Source organism: Canis lupus, chromosome 8, assembly GCF_011100685.1.
Source record: "Canis lupus familiaris isolate Mischka breed German Shepherd chromosome 8, alternate assembly UU_Cfam_GSD_1.0, whole genome shotgun sequence".
Taxonomy (NCBI): Eukaryota; Metazoa; Chordata; class Mammalia; order Carnivora; family Canidae; genus Canis; species Canis lupus.
Genome location: NC_049229.1, coordinates 23,380,729 through 23,408,715, shown reverse-complemented (window position 1 = coordinate 23,408,715; position 27,987 = coordinate 23,380,729). Strand labels below are relative to the sequence as shown.

The following is a 27,987-nucleotide window of genomic DNA, read 5'->3' as shown; positions in this document are numbered from 1 at the left end:
TTACTGCTGTTTATAGATGAGGACATTGAGGTTCAAAAAGGATAAGCCCCGGAATAGAGGCATTAAATATTGATCTTATCTTTTTTCCTTATTAATATCTTGTTGACTTTTAGATTTAGTTTTGTTATAGTGTCTTACTGCAGAAGTTTGAAGTATCAATTTTTTTAATTAATTAATTAATTAATTAATTATTATTATTTATTTATTTAAAGATTTTATCCATTTATTCATGAGAGACGTGCGCGCGCACACACACACACACACACACACACAGAGGCCGAGACACAGGCAGAGGGAGAAGCAGGCTCCATGCAGGGAGCCTGATGTGGGACTCGATCCTGGGTCTCCAGGATCAGGCCCTGGGCTGAAGGCGGCTCTAAACTGCTGAGCCACCTTGGCTGCCCGAAGTATCAATATTTAAACACAAATTTAATTCAGAATTGTCTATATGGACCCAATTCAAAATACTATTTAATGGGTTCCTAAATCTTTGGGTAAATCCAGAATTTTTACATGATGATTTTTTAGGTATCTATATTTATTTTTTCACAGCTGAATACAGGGACTATATGCAGTCAGTATCAATTGCATTGATGCTGTGGAAATGAAGCCAGTAACATGACTATGTGACAAAGTCATATTAACTCTTTACATTTGGTAAGACACAATGACTGGATATGTCTTAGGAACTATGTAATAGGTTAATATGCAGATATCTTTTTAATTAAATTATAAAATTTAATAATTTTTTATGTTTTGTATAAATGAATATTTGGCATAAATCATGAGTATTTTCTAAAATGCACTTGATAATTTCTAAATCATTTATAATTTTCCTGATATTACTATATAAGGTAAACATACCCAGAAATCTTATGTTTTTTTGCAGGAAAATATTTTGATGTCTTCAAAACTGCCACCACCTTCCTGGATTTCTTCTAGTCATCTCTGCACTCTCAATATGGAGAAAATGGGAGAACAGGAGAAATAAGAGAAAGGGGAAAGTAAAGGAGGATCAGTGCTATAATCTTGCATGATTTTTTTTATCTTGGAGACATCCCATATACTCAGAAACAACTATGACTGTTCTTTTATGAGCAAATTTCAGATTATTGAAACATGACTTATCACCTTGGCTGCTGAACTAAAGGGGCAGAGATCACTAAGGTCATGTTTCCAGGACCAATACAGAAATTTTTATATAATCAGATAGAACCTTCTAGGTGATAGCCATAGAGAGTGCTGTTTCTTACTGTGAATTATGTCCTCTACCAGTTGTTCACTTTACTCTTTTTTATCACTTTATTTTTTATGCTACACAATGCCCAGGCCCCCATCAATGCAGTCCTAATACTCTGTAATGGGCATTTTTCATGGTCATGCAAAACCAATACAGTAACATAGTTTAACTACTCGTAAGCCAGGTATAAGCAGTAGGAGGAAATATCACTCATAGAGACTAATCCTGGAGCTGAGGTTGTAAACATTGCTATTACATTTCTCATGTTTGTGTCTATCATTTAAAAAGTGCTGGATTTGCAACAGATGGGCATGTTTCACTTTTGAATAAATATTTCTGCAGAATCTAATATTCCAATCCATTTAGCATATTCTATACTAACCTTCTTACCCATTAACATGTTCAAGGAAACCTTCTCATTTCCTGCCAGATTCATGGATTTATGCCATGGACCCTACAAATATGAGACTATATCAACATACAACATCTAGTATACACACTATATAGAGAGAAAAACTGCTAAATCTAAGCTGGACTTTAATTAATATAGTTAATATATTTATTATATTCAAGACAAGATAATGTATTGACATTAGGGATCAGCCTATGAAAGAGGTTAGAACTTAATCTATTTGAGAATGTAATGCAGGAACACATAAAAGGATTTTGGTACATCCTGTATAACATTTGATAATTTGGAAGAAAAAATCTGATATATATATATTTTTTAATTCTGAAATAACTTGTAAAACCAAGATGCAATATCAAAATCATATTCTAAAAAAGGATGTGAAAAGTGCCACATGGTAAACTACCAAGGTTTTTTTAAATTGGCAAAGTACTTGTGCACCATTATATAACTCCAAATCATGCTTTTGAAAATTCTGCTTTCTTTGAATTATGATAAATTCACAGTGCCTTATCTTCAAATGCAGACAACAAAATGCACAGTGATGAAAGTACCAAATGTTTACTTTTAATGGGATTCTAATCTTAGAACTGAAAATAAATGTGCTTTGTGTTAATACATAGCTTATAATATCTGTAATATATATTCTATATAGTATAGAATTGTAATCATTATTATACTTGTTTATAGTCACACTCAGCTTAAAGACACAAAGATTCAATCATCTGGACTGTTATTTGTGTTTGACACATACAAATTTCTCTGAAGTCTACTTTAAGTAGCCCAGCATCAGTTGGTTTTGGAATTATTTTTATGTTTGAATTCCCATTTGTCATGTATCAGCCAAATAATTTTGGACACATTATGTAACTTTTTAAGGATTAATGTCTTATCTGTAAAATAAGAATAATATATACCTACTTCACAATGATGTGAAGGATTATTTGAAAACACCAAGTGTAAAGAGTTAAGGAACTACCTGACCCAGAGTAAACAAGTGCTAGATTTTCTCTTCATCAATAGGCTGAGTGTTATATATGAAAGTAAAATAAGCAAATAAATCCTGACTATAAGACTATTATGATAACAAAGTGGACTACCAAAGATCTTATAAAATATCCTTCTGAGAATATCTTCCCAAAATAGATAAAATTGTTTTTCCAATAGGCTATGAACCTTACATCTCAACAGACTCAGTTGCCTCTTTATTGACCTTCAATCTCCTAATGCTCCAAATATGATTTAATAGCTAGAGGTATCTTGCTTAAGGAATAAAAGAGCTTCCATTCCCAGAGTAATGCAGAGCTATTGATTCAAATTAAAATTCATGGTGTAAGCTTCAAAATCCTTCACTATTGCTCAATCTTCATTATGTTTATCTCCTTAGCTTATAGTTCAAAATAATGGATCCTTTTATATTAATTACTTGTTCTTGGTTATCTCTTATCAGCATGACAAAACCAAGAAAACATAGATTTAGAATGAAAATACTTAATTTTAAGTCTTGGCTCCAGCATCATGCCTGAGCATCAGGTTACACACTCATTAAAAAAAGAAAAATAGTAATAATAATGACCCTGCTTATGTCACGGAAGAAAGTCAACATTCAATCATGCAATGGGCAAGTAAAAGACATTAAAAATACAACAATGAGAAACACTTTAAGACAAAGTTCAGATTTTAATGAGGAATTCCAGACAATCATGCTAGAGTGATGAGTGTCATGATCAGGGAAACTCATGCATTAGTTTTATTATAAACCTAATATAAGGGGTATCTGGGTGGCTCAGTTGATTGGGTGTCTGCCTTCCACTCAGGTCATGATCCTGGGGTCTGGGATTGAGCCCCAAGTTGGGCTCCCTGCTCAGCACAGAGTCTGCTTCTCCTCTGCCTCTCACCCTGCTCCTGATTTCTCTCAAAGAAATAAAAAAATCTTAAAAATAAAATGAACCTAATATCAGATATCTCTTCTACTGAAACAGGAGAACTGTACTCACTAAAATATTCTAATTCAAAACTCTGAAATTTACTACTAAATGTCAAAACTTACCAATATATCTATAATACTTTCCATAGAGTCTTTTCAACCCCTCTAATGTATGTGTGTGTGCATATAAACCTGTTTACTTATTTATCTGAAACTATAGCTGATTTTGATTACATGGGTCTTTCACTTGTTTTTATATATGTTTGCTTTGCTCCTATTATTAATGACCATATTTTCTTTTCTTTTGTGACTCCTCATTATTCTAATGTGTTTCAAGTAATTTTAGTGTTTTAAAAAATAAATTCCTCTTGTAATTTAGTAAATAAAGCAAATATCTTAGGTAGATATTCAATTATTCTTCATAGTCTTTCCAAATTTAAAAAAAAACAACTATTTTTCTGATGTCTTGGACACTCAATTTTCATGTGGACTTATAGTGACAATTCCAGATCATACTCAAGGGGGAAAAACTTGTTTTGGAATATTCAGATTTTTAAGAAGTTTTACTTGCATATATTTCACTATTACACAAGAATATGCATGCATTGTTGAAAAAAACAGTAAAAACTAAAGAGAAGTTAAAAAGGGATCACCTATAATTCTACCACACTACTTATATTTTGGAGTATATGTTTCATGATACTTAATACATATGAACAAACCAACTTTTAAAAGTGGTATATTATCCATAGTTTTATAATTACTTTAACTTATATGCACTTAACATCTCTTCATGACAATAACCATATATGTATATAATAATTTTAATTACTTCTGAGTATTCCATTGCAAAAACCAAATTTTACTTATCAATTAATTTAACAGGACATTTACATTATTTTTACATAAACGTATCATGATAAATACACCTGAATCTTTGTACAGCTGTCCTATTATTTCCCTTAGGATAAATTTCTAAAACCAGAATTTCTTATGTCAAAGGCAATATATCTTTTTAGCTTTCATTATACTTTGACAAAATCCTCCAAAGGATTTTGTGTGGAAGAGTGCTTCTTTCTATATTGAATTTTAATTTTAAAAGAGTTTTCTGTATATGAAATAACTTGCTTTACTCATGTCTTTTATTACTACTAGGGTTCATTTTTATACATATTTTAGTTGGCCATTGTTTCTTCTTATTATATAAAATGCCATTCTCATCTTTTGGTCATTTTTTTCAATTGAGCAGTTTTCCTTGTATTGCATAATAAAGAGATTTTTATGTGTTAATGTTGATAACCTTCACCCATGTATATGTTACAAATGTTCTCTCAAAGTGTATCCCCCTCTTAAGTTTACTTATTGTAGTTTTTGATATGTGGATGTTTTTAAATAGTACATAATATAATAGAAAAAACTATACGATAGGAAAGACCATGAAGGAGATTTTTAGATCGTTTTCTGCTTTCATCATTGTGTCATATTGAAATAACTCAAAGAGCATATAATATTTAAATTTTAAAATAACCATCAGTGGCATGCTATCAAATAGTTTATAGCTAAAGTATTTTACTTCAAGTTGCCAGTGAATTGTCTTATTTTTATCATGAACTCATTGTATGTGTAAACAGCAAAGTACAATGCTGGACAGGAGAATAATAAAAACAGATGGAAGACATTTTCAGTTGGATGACCTTTTAGTTCATGGGCTTGAATAAGGCTGAATCTAGTTATGCTAAATAACTAGTGGTACTTCTCAGCACCTGTTCAGTCTCCTAAATGCATTCAACCTTTGCTTTTGGGTTCTTGAGAATAACACGAGCTCGTGATGGGAGGCAGATGTGACTTGATGTTGATGTGGCTGTACAAGCTATTCTAGTGAATCCTCAAGGGTAAAAAATGTACAACCTTGAAAATGAACTATAAAGATGGAAAACATTTGTGTAAGGTCTTTTCTCATCATGGAAAAAATATTTTAAAATTTACAATGAAGAAAGTCAATACTATATTTATTTTTCAGTCTTTTAGCATGATAGGTGATGACAAAATCAAATTGATCTTATTCACAACCCTCAATAACATATACAAGATTAAAAGTATGTTAAACTTATTTATAGTAAACTAAAAACTTGCTTTATTTTTTTATTTTTTTAATTTTTTTTCATAGTTAAAGGGTACAAAGTTTTATTTATGCAAGATAAACAAGTTCTGGAGATGTACTATACAACATCATTCCTATAGCTAACAATGAAGTGTATGGTATATTTAAAATTTGCTGAGAGGATAGATATTATATCAAGTGCTCTTTCTTTATTTTTTAAAAGATTTTATTTATTTATTTTATTTTTTTAATTTATTTTTTATTGGTGTTCAATTTACCAACATACAGAATAACCTCCAGTGCCCGTCACCCATTCACTCCCACCCCCCACCCTCCTCCCCTTCTACCACCCCTAGTTCGTTTCCCAGAGTTAGCAGTCTTTACGTTCTGTCTCCCTTTCTGATATTTCCCACACATTTCTTCCCCCTTCCCTTATATTCCCTTTCACTATTATTTATATTCCCCAAATGAATGAGAACATATAATGTTTGTCCTTCTTCGACTGACTTACTTCACTCAGCATAATACCCTCCAGAAAAACTTGCTTTATTTACAGAAGAATGCAGTAGGTCAGATGCTAAGGTCAATATCCCTGGACTCAAATCTTGGTTCTAGCTATATATTGTAGCAGTTATTAGCTATATGAACTAGGTTTTCTTGGTTATGAAATGGGGTTTATAGTTAATAATAATCTCAATTAATGTTTGAAATACTTCATGCTAATCATTACCACAGTGTACATTAAAGTCCCCAATAACCATTACCAATTATCAGGATATTATAAATAAAAAACTAAATTATAAGTTTTATTGGCATAGATCCCTATGTATCCTTTAAGATCCATATCATAAGTCACTAGTTTTATGAAATCTTTCTTACCTAGAGCAGATCCAATTGCTTTTTCATTTGAATTTCTATTTTCTTATGATTAGTTAATATATTAAGATTAAATTGTTGGGTTAATATTCAGATAAGTCACTCGGCTTGGGTGAGACTCTTTAAATTGGATTGCTTGTGGAACAACAAGTATTCACAGTTCCATTAATTATTGAGTTTTTCTTTTATGATTGAAGTGGCTGGGCAAAACTGCACAGGGCAATAAAGGAGATTTATAGAGTCTGTGTATAAGATGAAAAGAGGGGTGAAAGGAGGTGAGAAACTGCGGGGAGAAGAACATACACCTGTAGGATTTTATTAAGTTTCTGGTATGTACTGTAATGTGAGTTCTCCAATAAATTTTTAATAACATATCTATTTCTTATTAAAGCCTTATAAAGTTTTATGGGTTTGCAAGAGGGGTATAACAAAATAGTGTATTCTGGATGATTCAGAGGGAGAAAAAAACTGCCAATAAGAGTTCTGCCACCTGCCCATTTCTGAGTTACAGCAGGTGGTATCATATTGAGAGCTGATGCCTGCCAGAGTCTAAATAGTTTCTGGGGATCATAAGAAAACTTTGTATGTGCTTTTAATCTTTCCAAACTATGAAATCTTGCCTTCCATTAACATTGTGAGCTGCTGACCTTGTAAATGCAGTCATATTGCCCCCTTTAAAAGGAAGAGAGATTCTGATAGTAATGATGTACCTAAATCTGATGGCACATAAAAATAGAAATATCCATGATCACATAGATATACAAGAACATATTAGCCTATTTATTATTTTTGTAAAGTTTTCCAAAAATTTAGGATTTTGACACGGCATTCTTAAAATTGATTTTAGAGCCAGGATATATCAAAATATTTATGTTAAAAATTATTAATTACACAATGATTTCCAACATTCCTTAATTAAATCATATATTTTCTTGGCCAGCTAAATATGATACCTATTTCAGCTGGAAATAATGAAGCTAAAGCAAAATTTAAAGCTCAGGAATGCCCAAACTGAGGAAAAAAGCATAATAGTATTAGAGTAAGAGAGAATTTGGAAAACAAATCTAACCACATTGCAATAAACGTATTACATATTTTGATATATTCTAGACACAGTTTTAAAAATTAAGTCTAAAAATAGCCATTGCAATTGTTTTATGATAAAAACCAACTGATGCCTATAATTAAAAACATTAGTACTTCTTGCACATTTAATTACATGTTGGCAGATTTGTCAATATACACACCCTCAATATGTGGATAAACTTGCTAGATTGTATTTCTTTTGCCCTTAGTTTCTATTTAAAGACCATGAAATCAGACCTGGATACTTTTAGCTACAACATGAAGAAAATTGAGAAATGATACTGAACTTGAGATGATCAAAACTACACAACTCTAAATGATGTCTCACATACAACTCAACCATTTTGATTGAACTCCATATTCACTAATGTGACCAACTGTACTATTTAGATCTATTGAGCTCAAGCTGATAAAAAATCATTGTCTCTGAAGAGCAAAATAATTCTGGAGTCAGACATTTCTTAAACTCCACGAGACATTCTAAGAAGAGGGAGACAACTATGAAGGGAGAGCATGAAAGTCATGCATAGACTTTTAATGTTTCTACGGTCTCTGCTGGAATAGTCTAAGAATGTCTATGTTTACATCCAACTGTGATGCTCTCTAATTTAAAGTTTTAAGGAGATTACATAATTGAATGAAACTTTTCACATCTTTTAAGCTACTAGCTGCAGGAGGGTTTTTTGTTTGTTTGTTTCTTCCTTTTTTTTTTTTTTTTTTTCAGTCTTCACTCAAGCTCTTTTTTATTAGTATCCTATTAGCTGGCTTTGGGATGATGATAACATAGCTTGGCCAGTTCAATCACCACATTTTGTCTTTCGTTTTTGTCTCATGCACTTAATGGCTGCTTTGTACAAGATGAAAGACAGTTAGTGCAAATCCCCCTTGAAACTGAACACAAATTCACATAGTCATAAATTAATAACAGGTAATCTTTCATTTCTATCTGCTTGTATCCTATTGTCTGATTGCTCCATTAGTCCCTCTCCTCTGAAGTTCCAAATAAAGAAAATGTAATGCCACCTTGAAGTATAATTAGAATGGATAAATGAATGGAAAAGAAAGAAGCATTCTAAGTCATTAATTGTCCTAACAGGCTCAATCTGGGAAACATGAATGATGAAAATGCTAAACAAAAGAGAATGTGCACATTATGCTTAGAAGCAAAATAAAAATCAGTGAGAAGATTGGTCTACAGGAGGAAAATGCAGGATGCACATTGCTAAGCATCCCTTAGCAAATGATGCCTGCTTCTTCCTTGGGTATTATTATCGCAAGTATGATAACTATACTGGTAGAAGCTTTGTGTTTGTGTGGGTAAGTTCCAGAAACTCTTACTTATTGACACGGCTAATATTAAATGCAAAACTCTCTTTTCTAGATTGTGTTTATATATTCAAATTATTTGATCATTTAAATTATTTTTTTGTTATTTAAAATCAAAGAAGACTTTGTTGGTTGCTAGTGCTGAGAAATAAACAGGCATAATTAAAATTTTAAGAGTCTGAGCAAAAATCAATTCTATTTGGTGAGCACCAAACCAGAAGTAATTAGGAGTGCTCCATGGACAGGTACTTGGGGAGAGACTTTTACAGAGAAAAGACAGAAGCAAATCAAGAAAATTGATGGACTATAAAGTCTAATTGGCTGGTTTTTTATTGTCCTTAGATTTCAAGTTCCATAACCTTGAAGTATTTAAAGACTCAGACTTTGATTTGTTCTGGTAGGCTACCATGTCATTAGAGCCACCTCAGGATAATGGTCTCCTTGTTTAGTTAATTTAACACATACACGTGTGTGTGTGTGTGTGTATCTGTGATTATGTAGATAATCTTTTGAAGTAGGCTTAGTTGCTAGCATTCCAGCAAATAATAGATAGCAAGAGGTGACAAACCAATTTAACATATGAACATCATAATTCATAAATGTCTCCTCTTATCAGAGAGAGTATGGTGAGACTCAGAAACCATACTCCTAGGGTGCCTGGGTGGCTCAATTGGTTGAGTGTCTGCCTTCAGGTCAGGTCATGATCCCAGGGTTCTTGGATAGAGCCCTACATCAGGCTCCCTGCTCAGCATCGAGTCTGCTTCTCCCACTCCTTCTCCCTCTCCCTCTATCCCTTGCTCTGTTTTCTCTCTCTCTCAAATAAATAAATAAAATATTTAAAAAAGAAAGAAAAGGAAAAGGAAAAGAAAAGAAAAGAATGAAAAAAAAAAGAAAAGAAAGAAAAGAAAAGAAAAGAAAAGAAAGAAAAGAAAAGAAAAGAGAAAAGAAAAGAAAAGAAAAGAAAAGAAAAGAAAAGAAAAGAAAAGAAAAGAAAAGAAAAGAAAGCCATACTCCTTGGGCCTAAATCTTAGCTTTATCACTTACTTGTTCTGTGATCTTGAACAAATTACATTTTCTCTTTGGTATTTTCTTTGTGAAGTGGAAATATTAATAGGTAGTCAATGAGATTTTGTGAAAAATAAATGATTAATTATATAAAAAGTGCATCGAACTCTACATGGCCCATGACAAACATCCCTTACACCTGTGTTCTGGTTGATTTTTTTAAATCAAGTTTTTACTTAATAATCCAGGGTTCAAGCAATGTATCCAGAGTCTGAAGGGAAGAGTATTTGCAAAATATAAAAATATAAAAGAAACTGTACCAAAGGACTGATATAGGTTAACCAGGACCTGGTTATAGGAGATTTCACCAAGATGTTAAAGATAAGTTTGTTATTGCAGAGGCCATGAGAATGTTGTTTTCCTGCTATCTCTGACCCTTTCTGTCTCCAATTCTAAATATGTAGTAAATCAGAAATGCAAAGTTCATGCAAACTGATAGCCCAATGCCCATATAAAGAAAATACATATATTTAAAGATGCCTAATTCTTCTCTGATATCCCTTTCATCTCTCACATTAGCAATTAATCAATAGACATAAAATAACAAGTTTGCAGCTATACACAGAGAACTAGCCTGATATGGAGAATATTTGTGAAACATCTCCTAATATAACTATCTTTATCAGCAAGCTAGTTTCCCCCTTTGCGTTACTCACTATTATACCCTAAAATAACAGGTCAGAGCAGATGGGGAAATAGGAAGATATAACTTAGTTGGAAATCACCAGACATGGAGAGGAAGTTGGAAGCAATGTATCCCCTTATCTTTCTACCCTGTGTCTTTTAGAAGGAGTAAGTAAAATGGAAAGAAGGTGAGTAGAGCATGCCTCTGTCCCTATCTCCTATTCCTAGATCAAGTCTGATGTGCGCTATGAGAAGCAGGAGCCAAATGTAGATATATCCAGATAGGAAAAGGAGAACATGCGAACTAGGGAGGCATAGTCCTGGACATGGCCTGGGGGAATCTACAAGCTTTTTTTTTTAATTTAAATTCAATTAATTAACATATAATGGGATAGTTTCAGGGGTAGAGTTCAGTGATTCATTAGTCTTATATAATATCCTGTGCTCATTACATCACATGCCCTCCTTAATATCCATCACCCAGTTACCCCATCCCCCACCCTCTCCCTTTCAGCAATGCTCAGTTTGTTTCCCATGATTAAGAGTCTCGTATGGTTTGTCTCCCTCTCTGATTTCATCATTTTATTTTTTTTCCCTCCTTTCCCTTGTGATCCTCTGTTTTGTCTCTTAAATTTCACATATGGGTGAGATCATATGATAATTGTCTTCCTCTGATTGACTAATTTACTCAGCATAATACCCTTTAGTTCCATCCATATCATTGCAAATGGCAAGATTTCAATTTTTTTGGATGGCTGAATTATATTCCATTATATATATACCACATCTTCTTTATTCACCCATCAGTCTATAAACTCTTTAAAAACTACCTCCAGACATCACAGCATAATTTCTATTATGACACAGGAGGGACAGCAGTTCTCACACTTGCCATAGAGAATATGAGAGGTGCCAGTGGTGACACAGAAGTCTACAGTTAGGAAGAAGAGCAGCCAATGGCAAACATGCAACATCTGAAGGCCAACATGTGAAGACCTTTAAGTACTAAAGGACTAATGCTGGCCAAATTAGCCATTATAGGCCATTACATTCCCAAAAGCAGTAACAGGGATAGCCCAGCAGAGCAAGTTCAGAGACAGAATTGACTGAACCAGCCCTCCAAGATGGACTAGGGCCAGAATATATATATAGGAGGCCATCTCTCTTGTGACCACAAGGTCAGATCATTCTTCCACTTCAATGCACCCAGGTACAATAGCTGGAGGATCAGAGAGAGGAAAAGGCTATCTGAAACTCTGATTGTTTCACCAAAAAAAGACTGAATAACAACACTAAGGGTACTTAAAGTTCAAAGAGACTAATGTATTTTAAAGTATGAATATATAAATACTTTTCTGTTGAAAGTGTATTTCTATACCTCCATACAGTGCCCTCAAATCCATCTCAGTGGGGGCTTCTATTAATAATTAAATCAGACATAGAAAATAGAAAAACCACATTTTATTTCTTGATATCAATATTCATAAAAATGTGATCCCATATATTCCTTTGCATAAAAAGCAATTGTACTAGGATATATGAAAGTTGGTTTTATTCACACTATTAAAAGGCCAAATGTGTTCTCACTTAGGAGTCTAAACAAATAGATGGTTTTTCTTAATACAAAGAAATAAAAGGAATAAGACAAAAAAGGGTGGCATATCTTTTCATAAATGAATAATTGAAGTTGTTTTAGTTGTGAGTTGGTTTGAAGGGAGGCTTGGGGGATGTTTTTTGACTTAGAATCAATCATAGCTTTTGGTTGTCATGTAAATGAAGTATCTGAGGGACACAAAAGCACTTCTCAGTGAAGCAAAGGGGACACGTGGCAGCCCAGAAGAGATTAGTATGGTGTCTTAGGGTTAAAATTTGCATGCAGTTTGTAAGCAATGGGAACCCAAAGGCCAAGAGTGAACATTTAGTTCACACCACTTAACAGCTTAGTTTTCCCTACAAAGAAAGTCTACAGAACACACACACACACACACACACACACACACACACAAACTCTTTTAACTTTCTTTACTAGATATTGCTTAACAAATCTTTTCCCAGAAAATAATGGATATCACATTCCCCATTTTGAATTAATTAGAGCCTCTGACACATCTCCAATCTAAAGTCAAGTATATGATAATCCAGAGGAAGGAGAGCAGCAACTCTTAAGTATCCCAACGAGACTATAATACAAAAATTTTAGCCAGATTATCCTAAATAACCATAAAATATCTCTAAACTTTAAGAAAAGTAAATAAAAACTAACAAAGATACAGTCTTATGTTGGTAATTGTTTCTCTTATTAAACACAAAATATGTTCTGTTTCCTAAACTGTCATGTAGAATATATATAAATTGGGGTCTAAATACTTTTAAATAGAACTCAAAATTATTCCATGAAATGGATCCAGATTTAATCAAATAATATTGATGCAATTTTAATGAGGACAAAAATTTAATACACTCACAATTCATAATTTCAAAGGCAAAGCATTAGTATTCACTGAATGCATGAGTTAGGGGATATAAATTTTTCAATGTTTAAGATATGAGAGAAACATAGTAACAGATAGATATGAAAATCTGGTCTTTAGACCTGAGTTTTAGAGAGAGTTCCCCAGGCTTTACTGGAATATGGATTTCAGGTACATATTCTCATGGCTCTCAGCTTCAGGCTTCCCTCAAAGAACTAGAGTAAATCTAATAAGCTAGTGAGAAGTTTAAGAACAGGTATTCTTAGTATCTATGGTAATTATGTCTCTGTCAGAAGCTGGGCAATATCCTGGATCTTTTGACTGCCATTTGTTAAAAGCTTCTCTTGATCAATGTGTGGACTATTCTATCTCCTTCCAAGGGATGCAATGAAGGTGTGTTAGAATAAAATTAAAGAGATAATAAATGACATGTTATAATTCATACCCATGTTTCATCTCTTCCTTGAGTATCTATATAGAAATTTAATGAATACCATTAAAAAAGGACAAGGGCCAAATGTATAATTAACAACAGAATCTTCAACTGATGAGATATTGTTATGGATACAGCATAGCAGGAATTGATATTATTTTGATTTTGTCATAAGCATAAAATAAAAGTCTATTTTAAAACCTATTCTTTTTCCTTTCTGTAATTTTGGTCTTAGTCACTCTTGACTCATTGGATTACTTTGTTGGCCCTGAGCTCCTGACTTATAAAGGAATCTACCTCAGCTGTTTATAAGTGGTACTGTGGTTAGAAAGGTCAATGCATTCTACATCTAAAAACTAGTTAGAAGCAACAGAGAAATACTTTTAGAGATCCTTCTCATGGGTAAAACTATGAATACTGATTCTTCTCACTTTGCTCTATTCTTTTGTATGGAAACTTAAGCATCTATTTGCATGTGTTTCTTTTTTTTTAAAGATTTTATTTACGTATTCATGAGAGACACAGAGAGAGAGAGGCAGAGACATAGGCAGAGGGAGAAGTGGGCTCCCCACAGGGAGCCTGATGTAGGACTCCATCCCAGGACCTGGGGATGCCATGAGCTAAAGGTAGAAGCTCAACCACTGAGCCACCCAGGAGCCCCTATTTGCAAGCGTTTCATTTCTCTCCAAGAAAATTATAAGAATTATTTCATACTTCTTATTTCTAATTTCAATTATTTGAGTCTTATCTCTTTTTTTCTTAGTCTAACTAAAGGGTCATTAATTTTTATCTTCTCAAAAAAACCAGCTTTTAGTTTCATTGATTCTCTCTATTCTTCTGGTCTCTATTTTGTTTATTTCTGTCTGATTTTTATTATTTCCTTCCTCCTGCTAACTCTGGGTATAATTCATTCCTCTTTATTCAGTTCCTTGAAGTGTAAAGTTATTTGAGACCTTTATAATCTCTTAATATATGCATTTATTGCTATAAATCTTCCTTTCAGAACTGTGTTTGGTGCATCTCATAAAATTTAATATGTTGTATTTTCATTTTCACTTGTTTCAAGATGATTTTTTAGTTTCCTTTTGCTTTCTTCTTTGACCCGTTCAATGTTTAGTATTGTGTTGTTTAGTTTCCACATACTCAAAGATCTCCTCGCTTTTTTCTTGATTTCTAATTTCATGTCATTGGTTTAATTCCACCATCTCCTCCTTATTTTCTGTCTGGATATTCTATCCATTGCTAATAGTAGGATATTGAAGTCCCCTACTATTATATTGTTGTTTATTTCTCTTTCAAGATCTATTAGTATTTGTTTAATATATTTTGGAGTTCAGATGTTGGAAGTACGTATATTTATGACTTATGTCTTACTGATATATTGACTCCCTTATTGTTATTTAACAGTCTTCTTTGTCTCTTGCTACCATTTTTGGCTTCAAATCTATCTTGTCTAATAGAAGAATGGCTATACCAAATTTCTTTTGGTTATCATTGCTTATATATCACCTTCCACCTCTTCACTTTGAGGCCATTCTTTGGAACTGAATGAGTCTCCTAAAGGCAATATATATTGGGTCTTGTTTTTTAACCCATCTAGCCACTCTGTGCCTTTTTACTGGTAGATTAGTGGCATATGAGGATTTGGCACTGCCATTTTATCTTTTTTTTTTTCTGGATGTTTTGTTTCTCAATTGTTTCTTTTTCCTGTGTTTCTGTATACCTTTTAAAGTACCTTTTAAGTTGGTGGTTTTCTATGATGATTTCCTGAGTTTCCTCTTTTTTATGTTGTGTCTTTGCTCTAGATTTATGTTTTGTGGTTACCAGTAAGTTTGTATAAAATATCTCACAAATTGTCATTTTTCTGCTTATAGTAACTTATCCTCATTAGCCTATATATATTCTGTCATTTTCCCCTCCCCTTAATTGTTGTCACAAACTATTCCTTTACACCCTGTGAGTTACCAAATTGTAGTAGCTGTGTATATACCTAAAGGAAATGGAATTATTTTTGATGTTTTTTTCCTTTAAACTTTATACTATAAAGTTTAAAATTCTATTCTAAAAGAGAGTTACATTATTCTGATTCTGTCTATTTAATAACTTACTCAAAGTTTTCAAACTTTTGTCTTTTTGTTTCAAGTAGAAAAATGTCTTTCAACATCTCTTGTAAGATAGGTCTAATGGTGATGAACCTTCTCACCTTGTGTTTGTCTAAGAAAGCCTCTATTCATTCTGCTTCATTTCTGAAGGGTAACTTTGCTGGGTAAATATTCTTGCCTGAACATTTTTATCTTTCAATACTTTGAATATTCTACTCTCTACTGACCTGTAGTTTCTGCTGAGAAATCTGCTGAGAGTCTATGGAGGTTCCTTTGTAGGTTAACGTTCTTTTTTTTCTTCTGGCTGTCTTTAAGGTTCTTTCTTTACTATTAACTTTTGACAGCTTCATTATCATGTTTCTTGGAGAGAGTCTTTTTGCATTAAGTCAGCAAGGTCATCTATTAGCTTCTGGTAACCATAAGACTTATGTTGGCTCTTCCAATGCAATTTGATACTCTCATAGGGTTTGCTCACTTTTTCAAAATCTTAGTTCTTTTTTCTCTTCTACCTGAATCTTCTCCATTTCTAGACTCCTGTCTTCTAGATCATTTATCCTTTCTTCCTGCTGATCTGCTGTATTACCAACTGATACTATGGAAATACAGAGAATCTTAAGAGACTATTACGAATAAATTATAGAACCTTGAAGAAATAGATGAAATAGAAAATTTGAACAGACCAATTAAGATCCAAGAGATTCAGTCAGTAAGAAACTCCTAACAGAGAAAACACTAGGGCCAGACAGCTTCACTAGTGAATTCTTAAGCATTTTAAGAATTAACACAAATTCTCCTAAAACTCTTGAAAAATATTGAGGAAGAGGGAACATTTCCAAACTCATTCTATGAAGCCAGCATTATCTTGCTACCAAAACCAGATAAGGATACCACAAGTAAACTATAGAGCCATATCCCTGATGAATATAAATGAAAAAAATTCTCAACTAAACTTGAGAACATCTTAAAAGGACTATACATCATTACCAGGTGAGATTTATCCCTGGGATGCAAAGATGGTTCAACATATGCAAATCAATAACTGTAATTCATCACATCAATAAAATGAAAGCTAAAAATTATGTGATCATCTCAATTGATGAAGAGAAAACATTTGACAAAATATAGCATTCTTTCATGATAAAAATCCTAAATAAATTGGGTATAGAAAAAACATGCCTCAGTTTAATAATGGCCATATACAGTAATCTTGCTGCTAACATTACAATCAATAGAGAAAAATTGAAAAAGTTTCCTCTGATATCAGGTACAAGACAGTGTTGCCCACTCTCACCATTCCTATTCAGTATAGTAATGGAAGTCCTAACTAGGGATCCCTGGGTGGCGTAGAGGTTTAGCGCCTGCCTTTGGCCCAGGGCGCGATCCTGGAGACCCAGGATCGAATCCCACGTCGGGCTCCTGGTGCATGGAGCCTGCTTCTCCCTCTGCCTGTGTCTCTGCCTCTCTCTCTCTCACTGTGTGCCTATCATAAGTAAATAAAAATTAAAAAAAAATAAAATCTTTAAAAAAAAAAAAAAAGGAAGTCCTAACTAGAGCAATTAGGCAAGATAAAGAAATAAAAGGCATCCAAATTAGATAGGAAGAAATAAAAATGTCATTATTTGTTGTAGATATGATTTTCTATAGAGTAAATCCCAAAGAGTCAATCAAAAAAACTATTGGAGGGGCACCTGAGTGGCTCAGTGATTGAGCATCTGCCTTTGGCTCAGGTTGTGATCCTGGGGTCCTGGGATCGAGTCTCACATCGGGCTCCCTGCAGAGAGCCTGGTTCTCTGTCTCTCTCTGTGTGTCTCTCAGGAATAAATAAATAAAATCTTTAAAAAACTATTGGAGTTAACCAATAATTTCAGTAAAATGACAGTTTACAAAATCAGCTTACAGAAATGAGTGGTGTTTTCACATTAATGGTGAAGCATCAGGGAAGAAAAAGAAAACTATCCCATTCACCTTAGCATCAAAAACAATAAAATACTTTGGAATAAATTTAACCAAAAAATAAAAGATCCACACAATAAAAACTATAAGACTGTTGAAAAAAAATGAAAGAAAACACAAACAAATGGAGAAGCATCCTGTGTCCAGGATGGATCATAAGAACTAATAGTTAGAAAGTCTGTACTACCCAAAGTTATCAACAGATTCAATGTAACCCCATCAAAAATACCAAAGGCATTCTTTGCAAAAATAGAAGAAAACAATCCTGAAATTTGTATGGAACCATAAAGATTATGAAGAACCAAAGAAAGTCTGAGACAAAAAGAAGAAAGCCAGAGTTATCACACTTCCTGATTTCAAGACATACTATCAAGCCAGAGTAATAAAAATAGTGTGTTACTGTCATAAGAACAGACACATACTCCAACAGAATAGTGAGCCCAGAATTAGATCTCAGAATTTACAGTCAACTAATATTTGACAAAGGAGCCAAGATTGTCTAATGGGCAAGGATAGTCTTTTCAACAAATGATATTAGTGAATCTGGAGAAACACATGCAGAGTAATGAAACTGGACCCCTATCTTACACCAGTCATACAAATTAATGCAAAATGAATAAAAAATTTAAACATAGACCTGATACCATAAAATTCCTAGAGGAAAACATAGAGAAGAAACTCATCAATATTGGTTTTAGCAATAATTTTTTTGGACATGATGTCAAAAGTACCAATAATAATAGCAAAAAAATCAACAAATAGGACTACATAAAACTCAAAAGCTTCTGCACAGCAAAAGAAATAGTTAACAAAATGAAAAGGCAGCTTACAAAATGGGAAAAAAAATTTCATAAGCCATATATCAGATAAAGGGTTAATATCCAAAATACATGAAGAGCAACTTAATAACAAAAAAGAAACTTAACAACAAAATGGGTAAAAGAGGGATGTGTAGGTGGCTCAGCGGTTGTGTTTGCCTTTGGTTCAGGGAATGATCCCAGAGTTCAGGATTGAGTCCCACATCGGGTTCCCTGTGGGGAATCTGCTTCTCCCTCTGCCTATGTCTCTGCCTCTCTCTCTGTGTCTCTCATGAATAAATAAATAAAATCTTTTTAAAAAAAATAGGCAGAAGAATAAATAGACATTTTTCCAAGGAGGACATCAAGATGGCTAACAGGCACATGAAAAGATGCTCATCAGTAATCATTGGAGAAATACAACCAAAACTACAATGAGATATAACCTTATATTTGTTAGAATGTCTTATCATCAAGAATACAGGAAATAGCAGGTGCTGGCAAAGACATGGTGAGAGGGAACCCTTAGACACTGTTGATGGGAATATAAATCATTCCAATCACTATGGAAAACAATATGGAGGTACCTCAAAAAATTAAAAATAGATCTGCCATGTGATTCAGCAATTTCTATTCCACTTCTATGTATATAACCAAAGGAAATGAAAACAAGATTTCAATCAGATATAAATATACACCCATGTTAATTGCAGCATTATTCAATAGCCAAGATGTGGAAAAAACCCAAATATCCATCAAAAGATGAATAAAAATGTGGTATAAGTACATAATAAACTATTATTCCGTCATGAGAAAGGGAGATATTCTACATTTCTGACAACATGTATGGACCTTGAGGGCATTATGTTTAAGGGAAATAAGTCAGAGAAAGACAAATACCATATGATTCCACTTTTATGTGGCATCTAAAAAAAAAGTCAAAGCCATAAAAAAAGAAAACACAGAGTAAAATAGTGGATACTGGGGTTTTGGGGGAATGGAAAGACAAGATGGATTGTGTTTAAGGGTGCAAACTTGTAATAAGTACTAAATAAGTCAAACAGATCTAATGCACAGTATAATGAATAAAGTCAAAAATGCTATACTATAATGATGTAATATGATAAATATTGCTTCAATAGCAATGGTACTACAACATATAAATGTATCAAAGTAACTGGATTTGCACCTTAAATTTATAAATTGTAACATGTCAAAATTATCAAATAAAAAAAAGTTACTGAAGCCTTTCTCTAAGTGCTAAACTAGAAGTTTCTTAAAGGTTTCATGTGTGACACAGCAAGGAAGCCAGGTAGCCACAAATCTAGCATCAGTGTAATCTGACTCCCTATTCTATTTAATATGGAATAAAGACCTTTATAGCTTATGACCAAGATTTTAAAAGAAACTAAGATAAAAAAAAAAAACTAAGATAAAAATCTGTACTAAGTTGTATTTTTGGAACAAATGACAGCATTGGTCTATGGCAGAGACTTGTAGCAAGTAGATCATTAGAATTATGATTGTCTTAGTCATATTTGGAGAAAAATATTCCTCTATTATTGTATTTGATAATTTAAAAAAATTTTACAATATCAAACAAATTTGAATTTTACAAATTTAAACAAATAAAAATAACACATCCTTAACATGTATCTTAGAAAATATACCAAGATTTTTATAGTTTTTTAAACTATAGAAACAATGAACAGTTTTGCTAACATTCATTAATTGAGAGTATTAGATTTGAAATTTCCCTCTGAAACATCTATTGCTAAAATTTAAAAAAAAAAAAAGGTAGCTTAATTAATTCTCACCTAGATGAAGAATAAATTGGCATAGCCACTTCAGAAAATACTTTGATAGACACTATTTAAAATGAACATATGCAAACTCTATGACTCAGAAAATTCTGTTTTCAGGTATATATCCAACAGAAATATGAACATGTGTTCCCCAAAAGACATGAACGCAAATGTTTAGGGTATCAGTATTTGTAATAGTTCAAAATGTGAAACAATCTACATTTTCGTTCATAGTAGAAAACATTAAACAGTTGATGTATTCATACAATAAAATATATAGCAATAAGAGTAAACTAGAATTAAATGCAACAACAGGAATAAACCTCATAAACACAACATTGAATGAAAAAAGCCTGAACTCCTCTTCCCACTCCCCACCAAAAAAAGTGTATGACTCTGTTTATACAAAGTTCAGATACAGGTCAAACTAATACATGATATTAGAAGTCAAGGTAGAGGTTCTCTTTTGTACAGGGTAGGGAAGGAACTGGTGAAAGAAATAATATAGAGAAAGAGGAAGGAGCTTTCTGTTCTGGTAATATTGTTTCTTCTTTATCTGGATGCTGGTTATATGAGTTCACTTTTGAAAAATACTTTAAGATATACACTTAAATGTATTATGGGAGGCAGATGTATCTCAATAACATTTACATTATATAAAGACTTCATCTACATATATAGTCATAGTTCCTACGGATCATGGAATAAATATCACTTTTAGAGTATTTGGCCTGATATAAGAATAAATTTATGAAATTTCAGTTGACTGAGGAAAACTTTGCATTATCAAATTTGATATTTACTCTCCTCTAACAACACATTCATCCCATCACATTCCTAAAATGTCTATGGTACATATGCAAAAGCACACATACTTACACCTTGAAAGTAGTCAGTTGTAATCCAGCAGACACTCATTTTCAATTTGTTCAGTTCTTTTTTGCTCCTTATACTAATTTAAATTAACTAAAAGATATTAATGTTAATAAATATCTATATTTGAAGAAAAAATAAATTAGAATATTAAACCTTACCTTCTAATATTAGAGATATTTTATAGCTAACAGAAAAGATAGTATCTCTAGCATTTATCTTTTTTAAAAATGTTATCTTATTTATTTGAGAGAGAGAGAGAGCATGCAATGAGGAAGAGGGAGAAGCAGACTCCCTGCTGAACAGGAAGCCTGACTTGGGGTTCGATTTTAGGACCTGGAGATTGTGGCCTGAGCCAAAAACAATCATTTAATTGACTGAGCCACTGAGGCATCCCTACCTCTAGCATTTAATATTTCCTTTTTTAAACCTACTTCACAGGTGATAAACAAGTATGATTCCTAAGTCTGTGCTGGTGTTGGCCTTCATTTGCATTCAATATGTCAATTAATTTAACATACTCATTCAACATACACTTATGGGCAGGTTACCAGATGGCCAAGCACTGAAGCAAGTCCCACTACTACAAAGCAAAAATAGAAATAATGATGCCCCTCCAATGAACAAGTAGACCAACAACTATTGTAAAGTATATTACATATGGAAGAAATGTGCAAACCAAAGTACTGATAAGACCACAAGGGAAAATACAGACCCCCATTACGATCTCCATAGAACAGATTATCTTCAGGCAAAGTTTTAGGCAAATTTGTGTGTGGAGAGAAGAATGGGAGCAACTAATCAACTAAGGGAGAGAGGGACGAGTTCTACCAGTAAGAATAGCATATGATTAGGACCAAATCTCAAATCTTTCAGATTACCCAGATAATGGAGGGGACTAAGTTTAAGAATGCCTAAAATGTGATTCCCAACTTTTATTTTTTTTTAATAATAAATTTATTTTTTATTGGTGTTCAATTTGCCAACATACAGAATAACACCCAGTGCTCATCCTGCCAAGTGCCCCCCTCAGTGCCCGTCACCCATTCATCCCCCCCCCCGGCCCTCCTCTCCTTCCACCAGAGTTAGGAGTCTTTATGTTTCCCTGGCTCGTTTCCCAGAGTTAGGAGTCCTTATGTTCTGTCTCCTATTCTGATATTTCCTACCCATTTCTTCTCCCTTCCCTTCTATTCCCTTTCACTATTATTTATATTCCCCAAATGATTGAGAACATATAATGTTTGTCCTTCTCCGATTGACGCATTTCACTCAGCATAATACCCTCCAGTTCCATCCACGTTGAAGCAAATGGTGGGTATTTGTCATTTCTAATGGCTGAGTAATATTTCATTGTATACATAGACCACATCTTCTTTATCCATTCATCTTTCATTGGACACCAAGGCTCCTTCCACAGTTTGGTTATTGTGGACATTGCTGCTAGAAACATCGGGGTGCAGGTGTCCCGGCGTTTCATTGCATTTGTATCTTTGGGGTAAATCCCCAACAGTGCAATTGCTGGGTCGTAGGGCAGGTATATTTTTAACTCTTTGAGGAACCTCCACACAGTTTTCCAGAGTGGCTGCACCAGTTCACATTCCCACCAACAGTGTATGAGGGTTCCCTTTTCTCCGCATCCTCTCCAACATTTGTGGTTTCCTGCCTTGTTAATTTGCCCCATTCTCACGGGTGTGAGGTGGTATCTCATTGTGGTTTTGATTTGTATTTCCCTGATGGCAAGTGATGCAGAGCATTTTCTCATGTGCGTGTTGGCCATGTCTATGTCTTCCTCTGTGAGATTTCTGTTCATGTCTTTTGCCCATTTCATGATTGGATTGTTTGTTTCTTTGGTGTTGAGTTGAATAAGTTCTTTACAGATCTTGGAAACTAGCCCTTTATCTGATAGGTCTTTTACAAATACCTTCTCCCATTCTGTAGGTTGTCTTTTAGTTTTGTTGACTGTATCCTTTGCTGTGCAAAAGCTTCTTATCTTGATGAAGTCCCAATAGTTCATTTTTGCTTTTGTTTCTTTTGCCTTTGTGGATGTACCTTGCAAGAAGTTACTGTGGCCAAGTTCAAAAAGGGTGTTGCCTGTGTTCTCCTGTAGGATTTTGATGGAATGTTGTCTCACATTTAGATCTTTCATCCATCTTGAGTTTATCTTTGTGTATGGTGCAAGAGAGTGGTCTAGTTTCATTCTTCTGAATGTGGATGTCCAATTTTCCCAGCACCATTTATTGAAGAGACTGTCTTTCTTCCAGTGGATAGTGTTTCCTCCTTTATCGAATATTAGTTGACCATAAAGTTCAAGGTCCACTTCTGGGTTCTCTATTCTGTTCCATTGATCTATGTGTCTGTTTTTGTGCCAGTACCACACTGTCTTGATGACCACAGCTTTGTAGTACAACCTGAAATCTGGCATTGTGATGCCCCCAGCTATGGTTTTCTTTTTTGATATTCCCCTGGCTTTTCGGGGTCTTTTCTGATTCCACACAAATCTTAAAATAATTTGTTCTAACTCTCTGAAGAAAGTCCATGGTATTTTGATAGGGATTGCATTAAACATGTAATTTGCCCTGGATAACATTGACATTTTCACAATACTAATTCTGCCAATCCATGAGCATGGGATATTTTTCCATCTCTTTGTGTCTTCCTCAATTTCTTTCAGAAGTGTTCTATAGTTTTGAGGGTATAGATACTTTACCTCTTGGTTAGGTTTATTCCTAGGTATCTTATGCTTTTGGGTGCAATTGTAAATGGGTTTCACTCCTTAATTTCTCTTTCTTCAGTCTCATTGTTAGTGTATAGAAATGTCACTGACTTCTGGGCATTGATTTTGTATCCTACCACACTGCCAAATTGCTGTATGAGTTCTAGCAACCTTGGGGTGGAGTCTTTTGGGTTTTCTAAGTAGAGTATCATGTCATTGGCGAAGAGGAATAGTTTGACTTCTTTGCCAATTCGAATGCCTTTAATGTCTTTTTGTTGTCTGATTGCTGAGGCTAGGACTTCCAGTACTATGTTGAATAGCAGTGGTGAGAGTGGACATCCCTGTCTTGTTCCTGATCTTAGGGGAAAGGCTCCCAGTGCTTCCCCATCGAGAATGATATTTGCTGTGGGCTTTTCGTAGATGGCTTTTAAGATGTTGAGGAACATTCCCTCTATCCCTACACTCTGAAGAGTTTTGATCAGGAATGGATGCTGTATTTTGTCAAATGCTTTCTCTGCATCTAATGAGAGGATCCTATGGTTCTTGGTTTTTCTCTTGTTGATATGATGAATCACATTGATTGTTTTATGAGTGTTGAACCAACCTTGTGTCCCTGGGATCAATCCTACTTGGTCATGGTGAATAATTTTCTTAATGTATTGTTGGATCCTATTGGCTAGTATCTTGTTGAGAATTTTTGCATCCATGTTCATCAGGGATATTGGTCTGTAATTCTCCTTTTTGGTGGGGTCTTTGTCTGGTTTTGGAATTAAGGTGATGCTGGCCTCATAGAACGAATTTGGAAGTAGTCCATCTCTTTCTATCTTTCCAAACAGCTTTAGTAGAATAGGTATGGTTTCTTCTTTAAACGTTTGATAGGATTCCCCAGGGAAGCCATCTGACCCTGGACTTTTGTGTCTTGGGAGGTTTTTGAGGACTGCTTCAATTTCCTCCCTGGTTATTGGCCTGTTCAGGTTTTCTATTTCTTCCTGAACCAGTTTTGGTAGTTTGTGGCTTTCCAGGAATGCATCCATTTCTTCTACATTGCCTAATTTATTGGCGTATAGCTGTTCATAATATGTTTTTAAAATCGTTTGTATTTCCTTGGTGTTGGTAGTGATCTCTCCTTTCTCATTCATGATTTTATTAATTTGAGTCTTTTCTCTCTTCTTTTTAATAAGGCTGGCTAATGGTTTATCTATCTTATTAATTCTTTCAAAGAACCAACTCCTGGTTTTGTTGATCTGTTCCACAGTTCTTCTGGTCTCGATTTCGTTGAGTTCTGCTTGAATCTTTATTAACTCTCTTCTTCGGCTGGGTGTAGGACTATTTCTTGTTTTTTCTTTAGCTCCTTTAGGTGTAAGGTTAGCTTTTGTATTTGAGTTCTTTCCAGTTTTTGAATGGATGCTTGTATTGTGATGTATTTCCCCCTCAGGACTGCTTTTGCTGCATCCCAAAGATTTTAAATGGTTGTATCTTCATTCTCATCAGTTTCCATGAATCTTTTTAATTCTTCCTTAATTTCCTGGTTGACCCTTTCATCTTTTAGCAGGATGGTCCTTAATCTCCACATGTTTGAGGTCCTTCCAAACTTCTTGTTGTGATTTAGTTCTAATTTCAAGACATTATGGTCTGAGAATATGCAGGGGACGATCCCAATCTTTTGGTATTGGTTCAGACCCGATTTGTGACCCAGTATGTGGTCTATTCTGGAGAAAGTTCCTTGTGCACTTGAGAAGAATGTGTATTCAGTTGAGTTTGGATGTAAAGTTCTGTAGATATCTGTGAAATCCATCTGGTCCAGTGTATCATTTAAAGCTCTCATTTCTTTGGAGATGTTGTGCTTAGAAGACCTATCGAGTGTAGAAAGTGCTAGATTGAAGTCACCAAGTTTAAGTGTATTATTATCTAAGTATGTCTTAACTTTGGTTATTAATTGATTGATATATTTGGCAGCTCCCACATTCGGGGCATATATATTAAGGTTTGCTAAGTCCTCTTGTTGGATAGATCCTTTAAGTATGAGATAGTGTCCATCTTCATCTCTCACTACAGTCTTCAGGATAAATTTTAGTTTATCTGATATAAGGATGGCTACCCCTGCTTTCTTTTGAGGACCATTTGAATGGTAAATGGTTTTCCAACCTTTTATTTTCAGGCTGTAGATGTCCTTCTGTCTAAAATGAGTCTCTTGTAGACAGCAAATAGATGGGTCCTGCCTTTTTATCCAGTCTGAAACCCTGCGCCTTTTGATGGGGTCATTAAGCCCGTTCACGTTAAGAGTTACTATTGAAAGATATGAGTTTAGTGTCATCATGATATCTATTCAGTCCTTGTTTTGTGGATTATTCCACTGGACTTCTTCTTAAAGGGGAATTTTAAGAGTCCCCCTTAAAATTTCTTGCAGAGCTGATTGAGCTGATTTGGAGGTCACATATTCTTTCAGTTCCTGCCTGTCTTGGAAGCTCTTTATGTCTCCTTCCATTTTGAATGAGAGCCTTGCTGGATAAAGTATTCTTGGTGGCATGTTTTTCTCATTTAGGACCCTGAATATATCCTGCCACCCCTTTCTGGCCTGCCAGGTCTCTGTGGAGAGGTCTGATATTACCCTAATACTCTTCCCCATAAAAGTCAGGAATTTCTCATCTCTTGCTGCTTTAAGGATCTTCTCTTTATCTTTGGATATTGCAAGCTTAACAATTAAATGTCGAGGTGTTGAACGGTTTTTATTGATTTTAGGGGGGAATCTCTCTACTTCCTGGATCTGAATGCCTGTTTCCCTTCCCAGATTAGGTAAGTTTTCAGCTATGATTTGTTCAAATACATATTCTGGCCCTCTGTCCCTTTCGGCGCCCTCAGGAACCCCAATTAAACATAGGTTTTTCTTCCTCAGGCTGTCGTTTATTTATCTTAATCTATCTTCATGGTCTTTTAATTGTTTGTATCTTTTTTTCTGTTTCCCTCTTTGCCATCAACTTGTCTTCTATGTCACTCACTCTTTCTTCCACCTCGTTAACTCTAGTCTTAGGACTTCTAGTTTGGATTGCATCTCATTCAACTGATTTTTAATTTCTGCCTGATTAGATCTAAATTCTCATTCAATTGATTTTTGATTTCTGCCTGATTAGATCTAAATTCTGCAGTCATTAAGTCTCTTGATTCCTTTATGCTTTTTTCTAGAGCCACCAGTAGCTTTATAATATTGCTTCTGAATTGGCTTTCTGATATTGCATTGTAATCCAAATTTTGTAACTATGTGGGAGAGAGGACTGTTTCTGATTCTTTCTTTTGAGTTGAGGTTTTCTTTCTAGTCATTTTGCTCAGTGCAGAGTGGCCAAAAACAAGTTGTATTGGGAATGGGAGAAAAAGAGAGGATAGAAAGAAGAAAAGAGAAAAAGAAAAAAGGAAGAAAAAAGAAAAAAAGGGCAGAAAAGAGAAAGAAAAAGAAAGAAAAAAGAAAAGGGTGGGGGAAGCAAACAGAAATCAAAAAGGAAAAGAAAAACAAAACAAAACAAAACACGGGGGAGTATATTCTGATTCTGTATACTTTCAGTCCCTTGACTTCCCCTGCAACTTGTCCGTCTAGCTGGTCTTCTGGGGGAGGGGCCTGTTGTGGTGATTCTCAGGTGTTAGCACTTGGGGGAGCTGCTCTGCCGCCTGCCTGGTGCAGGGCCCAGTGGGGGTTGTTTACCCCGTGAGGCCCCTGGAGGAACAACCACAGCGGTGGCGGCCAGCTCTGGAGCCCTGGAGTCAGCTCCCGCAGTAACTCCAGAGCTCTCCGTCTGCAGGGCCTGGAGGCTCCGGGGCGGGGCCGCTGATCTCAGCTCGGGGCAGGAGCGTCCTTGATGTCCTGGGCCCTCCCGGCCTCTGCCTGCACCCGGGGGGAGGCCGGATCCTGGGCTGTGTCCCGGCGCACTGTGCTCTGGGGCCTGTGCTGTTGGATTCGCTCCCACCCCGCAGCCCCCTCCGCGGAGCCGCCCCCGAGCCCCCCCGAGCTGCTCCGGGTCCCGCCGTGCGCGCTGCAGCCCTTAGGGAGCTCGGCGCACTCTCCCGGGCGCAGGTGTCTGTTAGTGTCCCCGGGAGCCCGAGGTCACCCCCGCCCTCCTGGGTCCTGCTCCAACTCCCCACGAGCCCCTTTCCACCCGGGAAGGTCGGTGCAGCTCCTGCTCCTCCGGGACGGGGCTCT

The 27,987-nt window shown here is 34.9% G+C and overlaps 1 long non-coding RNA gene across 1 annotated transcript in view; it reads right to left on the bottom strand.

Annotated features, from left to right (window-relative positions):
• Positions 1-864: 864 nt before the first annotated feature.
• Positions 865-27,987, bottom strand: part of LOC111097019 — a 90,528-nt gene continuing 63,405 nt past the window's right edge. The window contains exon 3 of the long non-coding RNA XR_005363217.1: positions 865-955. This is a non-coding gene — a long non-coding RNA (uncharacterized LOC111097019). The remainder of the gene's footprint in view (positions 956-27,987) is intronic.